Source organism: Nylanderia fulva, unplaced genomic scaffold (assembly GCF_048542155.1).
Source record: "Nylanderia fulva isolate GAGA-0341 unplaced genomic scaffold, ASM4854215v1 Scaffold175, whole genome shotgun sequence".
Lineage (NCBI taxonomy): Eukaryota > Metazoa > Arthropoda > Insecta > Hymenoptera > Formicidae > Nylanderia > Nylanderia fulva.
Window position 1 is genome coordinate 185,865 of NW_028190001.1, and position 7,664 is coordinate 193,528.

General features: G+C 35.0%; 1 long non-coding RNA gene across 1 annotated transcript; it reads left to right on the forward strand.

Annotated features, from left to right (window-relative positions):
- The first annotated feature begins 303 nt into the window (after positions 1-303).
- On the forward strand, positions 304-2,684 carry LOC146723686 (uncharacterized). The gene is made up of 2 exons (XR_014924433.1): positions 304-548; positions 2,486-2,684. It is a non-coding gene; the product is annotated as an uncharacterized LOC146723686 (long non-coding RNA).
- The last annotated feature ends 4,980 nt before the right edge of the window (positions 2,685-7,664 follow it).

The window sequence follows — 7,664 nt, forward strand, 5'->3', positions numbered from 1 at the left end:
AACCAACTGTGATGTCTCATCCGGGCGACGGTTCTTCTCTTTTCTTACGTCTAGACTAGGGAGAAAGAAGGCTCTCTATTTTTTGCGGGGCCTGCTTACACCGGCTATACCTCAAGGACGCCGAAAGGACTGAAGGTACTTTTTCATACGCAGCATGCTGCAGCAGCCAATCAGGGTGCGATTACATGGACGCGCGGAAACGCGGAAACGCGGAAACGCGGAAGAGAAAGTAACTAAACTTTACTAGGGTCCCGCATTTCCGCGCGTTCCGTTCCGTCTGTTTTGATTGCCTTATATCACAGATTAATAGACAGATCGCCAAAGGCCTGCCTAAAGAAGAGACCGCCATCTTCATGCGATAGACTTTGCCCCTTACCGACACACTTTGCCCCTGGTTCGAGTCCGTGCTAAATTTCGTAGACTTGAACCAAAAGACTTTGCCTATGGTTCGAGTCCGTGCTAAATTTCGTAGACTCGACCAAAAGACTTTGCCCCTGGTGCAAGTCCAGGCTAAATTCGTTTGACATTACCAACAGACTTTGCCCCTGGTGCGAATCCAGGCTAATTGATCATGAGACCAATTTGAGAGATTTGGCCCCCGTTGTGTGTGTGGGTGTGTGTGTGTGTGTGTGTGAGAGAGAGAGAGAGAGAGAGAGGAGGAGAAAGAGAATATTTTACATATGCATATATATATATATATAAAATTTATTAAATATAAAAAATATATTTTTTACACATAAAATGTTTTTTTATTGAAATAATCACGATTTTAAATGTGATATAACACAGTGTTCAAAAATTTTTAATTAAATTTTATTAAAAAAAATTACTTGAAATTTTTTACATTAAGAATTTAAAGGCTCCTCATTCTCTTGTAGAAATTTATCACTATGCCAATTAATCACTTATTTCGAGTATTTAAAATACTATAATATACAGTAATTTAAGTATTCGAAATAAAAGTGATTAATTACTCGAAATAAAATTGATAAATTGGCGTTACTAGTAATAAATTTCTATAAGGGTTGAAATAAAGTATAAGAGATAAATAGGCTATATGTGAGCCGTATGCGAAATGTGAGATGTAAGACGCATATTGAAATTTAATTTTTCGATATAACTTTCAAAAATGTACACGAGGTACAAAAAATTAGCTTGGACATTTGTAAGACTTAAAATTGGGATTAATTCTCAATTCTATTAATTAAATTTCGATATAACACACCTTACATCCGCGCACGGCTCACATATAGCCCATTTATTAGTGCAATTTTTAAGTTCCTTATTTTTCAAAGTTCACCTTTTTACGTTATCAAATATTTTTGGTACGTTTTCAAGAATTTTATATTTTTACTTACCGCAGTTTCTTATCCAAATGTAAAATCTTTTATCGCAGTCTATAAAAAATTGAAACAATTTACAATTTTATGATATAATATTATTATTATTACAATTTCTATATATATGCACATCTGTCAAATATCGTGATTTATTTCACATTATTATTATCTATTTTAATAAAAAAAAAAAAAAAACACTTGCAACAATCAAAAATAAACCGCCTGCCGCGAACGGAAAATGCCAAGAAAGCACGCAATTTCCGCGAATCTCGTAATTTTTTTGAAGAATCAACAATTTCAACGAAATTGTAAATTCTTCAAATCACTGCACAAGTATAATTCACAATAATAATTTTCAGTAACTACGATAAAAAATCATATACTGAAAACCGCAAACGAAAGTGCAATGGGAGTAAGAGTAAAGTCTGTGATAAAATTAATTGTCAATAGAAAATTAATAATTTTCAAATAGAAAAATTTTGAATTTACCGAGGATTTACAAATAATAAAGTAAAAATATTAAATAATTTATGTTTTCGAATTTTGCTCGCGGAGAGGATCTTTAAAACAAGATTTTTAGAAGAGAGGACCTTTAAAATATAAACAGGCAAAAACGTTGGAAAAATTAAAGCGCGCGTTTAAACAGATAAACGCAATGAAATAAATACGCAATTGTTTTTACTTATCGCTGTAAGCTCACAAGCTTCTGACGTGCTATACACTTTTATATAATATATACAGGGTGTCCGGTAACTAACGGACCAATGATTAAGGGCGGATTCTCTGGCCAATTTGGAGACGATTTTTCCTTAGCAAAAATGTAGAGAAGTCAATAATTTTCGAGTTATAAGCGATTGAAAAAAATAGGTTTTTTGAAAACTAAACGTTTTGGAGTTAAAAGTCTAACATAATTACATTCTTCAGTTAATTTCAGGTAGAGTTTACTATAATAAAATTTTAATTTAAGGCTTAGTTATAAAGATATATAATGACAAAGATTGGAAAGTTGTAAAAAATGATGACCTTTTTCGACATTTTCGCTGAGGAAAAATCGTTCCCAAATTGACCAAAGAATCCATTTGTAATCATTGGTCTGTTAGTTACCGGACACCCTGTATATTAGACACGAGTTTCGTTTGTTTCAGATTCTCGAGAGTTGAAGTAGGAACATACGAGTATCATATATCGTTTGTGACTTGCCGAATGAAAGCAAGACAGAGAGCGAACGAGATGATGAGCTTAATAGCTCATAATGTTATAAATAAATAAATAAAAAATTATAACTTGACCTACTAGTTATTGAATCTTTTTTTAATAAAATGTTTCATTATTATTATCATCTAAGTCTAAGTCGTTTAATTACTTTTTAGTTTTTTAATAATTAATTTAATTTATTCTAGTCATTTTTATGTGAGAAAAATAATATCACGTATACGTTTTATAATGAATTAATATATTTCGGGAACCGAATTATATATTCTTAATAATATTAAAGTGTTTAAAAATTATATTTGACTTTTAATTTTAATTATTTTTTAGCAAAGAGTTCCGAAATCTCTTACACACATAATGGGGATTTTTTTCATCCATATAATTCGCAATTTAGTATATATGTTAATTATTAATTTTAATAAAATAAAAATTAAAATTAAAGGTCAAATATAATTTTTAAACACAAATATATTAAATTAATTATAAAACGTATACCCAATTTCAATTCAATTCAATACTTTATTTGCCCCCTCAGGGATTAAAGGCGCTTTTGAGGAGCGTACCCAAACCTTACAAATTTCTTACAATCTTAACTTATAGACTACTCTTACATTCTACTCTTACATCTATCTTACAATTATCTTATCTCTAACTTAATCTACCTATTTACTAATTAAGAGAGAGAAAGAGCTGTCCCTAACCTATTCCTCGCTTCGCCTCGGCTTCCAGTTCCCCATACATTCCCCAACACCTCATTCATACTTTCACACATTCTCCTCATACCTCCTTCCTCCTCTTCCCCTTCCACCCTTATTATAAATACAACATTTATGAGACTATCGCATGACGAACGCAGTACAAAAATCATGCTTGTTGGCTTGAGTTGGAGCGTCAGATTTATGTATGTCATGCTGTTATATTATGTAACGACACTGTGAACAAATTAATATATCCGCGTCTTGACGGTTCTTATTTTGATATTCTAAAAAAATTGTCTACGTCATCTTAAAAATTGGGTATATATACAGCGCGCCGACATTGTGAGATACAGATATCGATTTGTTTTTTAAAAAAGTACACATTGTGATTATGTTAAGTAAAAAGAAATAATTTTTTTAAAAAAAGTGTTATGTTCGTGACAAAAAAGTAAGTTAATACTATTTATTAAATAACTAAAATGTAATATTTGAGCGGATATATTAATTTGTTCACAGTGTCGTTACATAATATAACAGCATGACATACATAAATCTGACGCTCCAACTCAAGCCAACAAGCATGATTTTTGTACTGCGTTCGTCATACGATAGTCTCATAAATGTTGTATTTATAATAAGGTCGAAATGACCAAATTAATTATTGACATATTAGCATGATATTGAAAAAGACTGTCGTGCAGTCGAAACGTTTATCTTATCTTTTGTATATTATGAAGTAAATTAATAAAAAATTTTTTCAATTAATATCATATAAGCTCGTTAAGTTGGCCTTTTATTATATCACATATTTTAATTGTATACGAGCCGAAGTTAACTTATAAAATATATATAATTTTTAAACACAAATATATTAAATTAATTATAAAACGTATACCCATGATAGTATTTTTCTCGTACAAAAATAATTAGAGTAAATTAAATTAATCATAAAAGATTAAAAATTAATTAAAGAATTTAAACTTATATTTTATATAATAATAATAAAACATTTTATTACGTCAAACCGTCGTGAAATAATTAAATAAAATTTGCTAGTTACGTCGAAGTCAAGTTTTCTAAGCTTATAAAACATTTTATTAAAAAACAGATTCAATAAATATAAGTACATGTTATATATATACTTATATTTATTGAATCTGTTTTTTAATAAAATGTTTTATAAGCTTAGAAAACTTGACTTCGACGTAACTAGCAAATTTTATTTAATTATTTCACGACGGTTTGACGTAATAAAATGTTTTATTATTATTATATAAAATATAAGTTTAAATTCTTTAATTAATTTTTAATCTTTTATGATTAATTTAATTTACTCTAATTATTTTTGTACGAGAAAAATACTATCATGGGTATACGTTTTATCTTATCCACATTTACCTCTAGCCTTTTTTTTATCCATGTAATTTTCCATTTTCCCCAACATATGTATCATCCCCTCCTCCTCCTCCGCCAACAACACCATGTCATCCGCATATGCCAAGCAGTGCACTTTTTCCCCTCCCAACTTTACTCCTCCCCAGCCTCCTTTTTTCAGCACTTCCTCTATATCCGCTATCAACAAATTGAACAAGTGTGGGCTCATTGGACAACCTTGCCTCACACCCCTTGCCGTCCAGAAGTTTTCTCCTTCCTCCTTCCCCGCTCTTACTTTACTCCTCGTTTCCTTGTATACCTCTTCTATCCTACTACTTAACCCTTCTCTTACCCCCCTCTTCCTCATCGCCTCCATTAACACCTCCCTATCCACTGAGTCAAACGCCGCCTTCAGATCTATGAAGGCCGCTACTACCTTACCTCCCTTCTTCTTCACTTTTTTATTGATCAGGTAGTTTAGCACATATATACTGTCAATCACCCCCATTCCCTTCCTAAAGCCTGTTTGACTCTCCGGCAACATATTCCCCCTCTCTATTTCCTCCTTTAACCTTTCTGTTAGAATCCCCACATACACCTTATATAACGTTGGCATCAAAGTCACCCCTCTGTAGTTTTCCACCCTATTTCCCGTTCCCTTTTTTAACAGTGGTACTATTATCCCCTCTTTCCACCTCTCCGGCCATCCTTCCCCTCTCCAGACTCTGTTGCACATTTCCCATACCCACTCTTCTACCCTCTCTCCTCCATATTTCCATACCTCACTCGGTATCCCATCCTCCCCCGCTGCTTTTCCTTTCTTCAATTTTCCCAATATCCTCTTTACTTCCCCCCTGCTTATCTCCTGCTCCTCATGCCTCTCCCTTTTCTCTTTTCCTCCTCTTACAACTTTAACCTCTACCCCTCCCAATAAGTCCATGAAATATTCCTTCCACTCCTCCGCTTTTATCTCCTCATTCACTCCTTCTCTCTTCTTCCTTTCCCTGTTTATAATTTTCCATACCTCTCCTTCTGTTCTTGCCTCTATCGCTTCCTTGTACCATCTTATCCTCTCCTCCTCCCTTTTTCCTTTACACATTAGCTTATATTCTGCCCTTTCTTTTCTGTATCCTTCTCCTCCTCCTCCTTTCTTCCTCCATTCCCTTAGCTTTCTCCTCACTTCTTTCCTCTTCTCCTCACATTCCTCATCCCACCACCCTTTCTTTTTTCCTTCTCCACTCTCTTTTTCTCCTTCTCTCAATTCCTCTTCTATCCTTCCTATTTTTTCCTCTAGCTCCTCTTCTATTCCCTCTTTCCACCCCTCTCCCCATTCTATTTCCTCTCTTATTTTTTCTCCTCCCCTCTTCGTCCATCTCCCCTTTTTTCTTATTCCTTTTCCTTCCTTCCTTTTCCCCTTTTCAGCATCTCCTCTTCTTTCTAACGTTACAATCAAAGGGTGATGGTCCGACTCTATGTTATCTCCCACCTCCATTCTCTTTATCTTTTCCTTTACTCTATCCTCTCCCACCACATAGTCTATCACCGATTCCCCTCTTCCTCCTGTATATGTGTACTCCCCCTCCCTATCCCCTCTAATCCCTCCGTTAAAAATTCCCCATCCCACTTCTTCTAGCTCTTTTATCAACTTCCTCCCATCCTCATTTACCTTCTTGTCCTTCGATCTTCTTTCCTCTTCCTCCTCTCCTCCTATCACTCCCCCCCTTCTACCTGTCCTTGCGTTGAAATCTCCTCCTAAAATCGTCCATTTGTCTTCTTCTTTCTCTTCCATCCATTCCTTCATTTCCTCCATTTTCCTTTCTATGTCTCCGTTAATGTATATACCTATTACCCTCCACTTCTCTCTTCCTACCTCTAAATCCGCCATCATTATTCTCTCCGCCTTTTCTCCCATTCCTGATACTTTTATCCTTCCCCTCTCCTCCTTTACCCCCATGATCATTCCCCCCATCGGTCTTCCTTTCTTCTTTCTCTTCTTTGCTGCTTGCTTCTCTCATCTATATCCTTTCGGTAACCTCTTTTTAATCGCCTCCCACCCCTTTTCCTCTATCCATGTTTCCATCATCACCACTACCTCCCAATCCTCTATTTCCTTCCAGAATTTTTCTTCCTTGTTTTTCAACCCTGCCACATTCCAAAAACCTATCTTCCATTCCTCTCTTACTTCTCCTTTTTCCTTTCTCTCTTGCTCCTTTCTTCTTTCTATCTCCGTCTCCCTTTCTCCCTCCTCCTTTCTCTTCTTACTACTCTTCTTCCCTTCTCCTTTCCTTCCTTCTTCTTTTCTCCCCTCTTCTATCCCTTTTTTTCCTCCATTCTTGTCTTCATGCCCCCCTCTTCCACCTCCATTTTCTCCATTCCTTCTCTAATTTCTCCTTTCCAGTTCTTGAGCACTCTTTCTTCCTCTTCCCATTTCCACCAAACATCATTGATTTTTATCCTACCGTAGTTTGTCCACACCTTGTTCCCTTTCCTCTTTTCTTCCTCCGCAATTTCCATTATTCTCCATTTCATCTTTCTTTCCTCCCATGTTAGGTCGTCCTCTATCCTCACCCTCTTTCCTCTTAACAGACTCTTTTTTTCCATTACCTGTCTCTTTTGTTTTTGCTGCCTAGTCTTACAACCACCATTTCTCCTTCCTTTCCCTCCTTTCCTTTCAACCTTCTTATCCATTCTATTTCCGTTTTCGCTCCTATTTCTTTCATTATTTTCTCCACTCTTTCTTTTATATCTTCCTTCCCTTCTTCTATTCTTCTTATCACGATGTTATTCCTTCTTTCTTCTTCTCTCTCTTTCCACTCTAACTTCTTTCCTATGTCTCTCATTTTCCCCATTATTGACTCACCTAACCCCTTACTACTCCCTCCTTCTCCCCCCTCTCTTTCTCTTTCTTCCTTTTTACTTCTCTTCTCTATTCTTGCCTCCAACTCTATCACCCTTTCCTCCAGTCTTTCTATCTTTTTTCCCATTTCTTTTCTTTCTTCTCTCCATTCCCCCCTCCTTTTTCCATATTTCAATCTTCAAT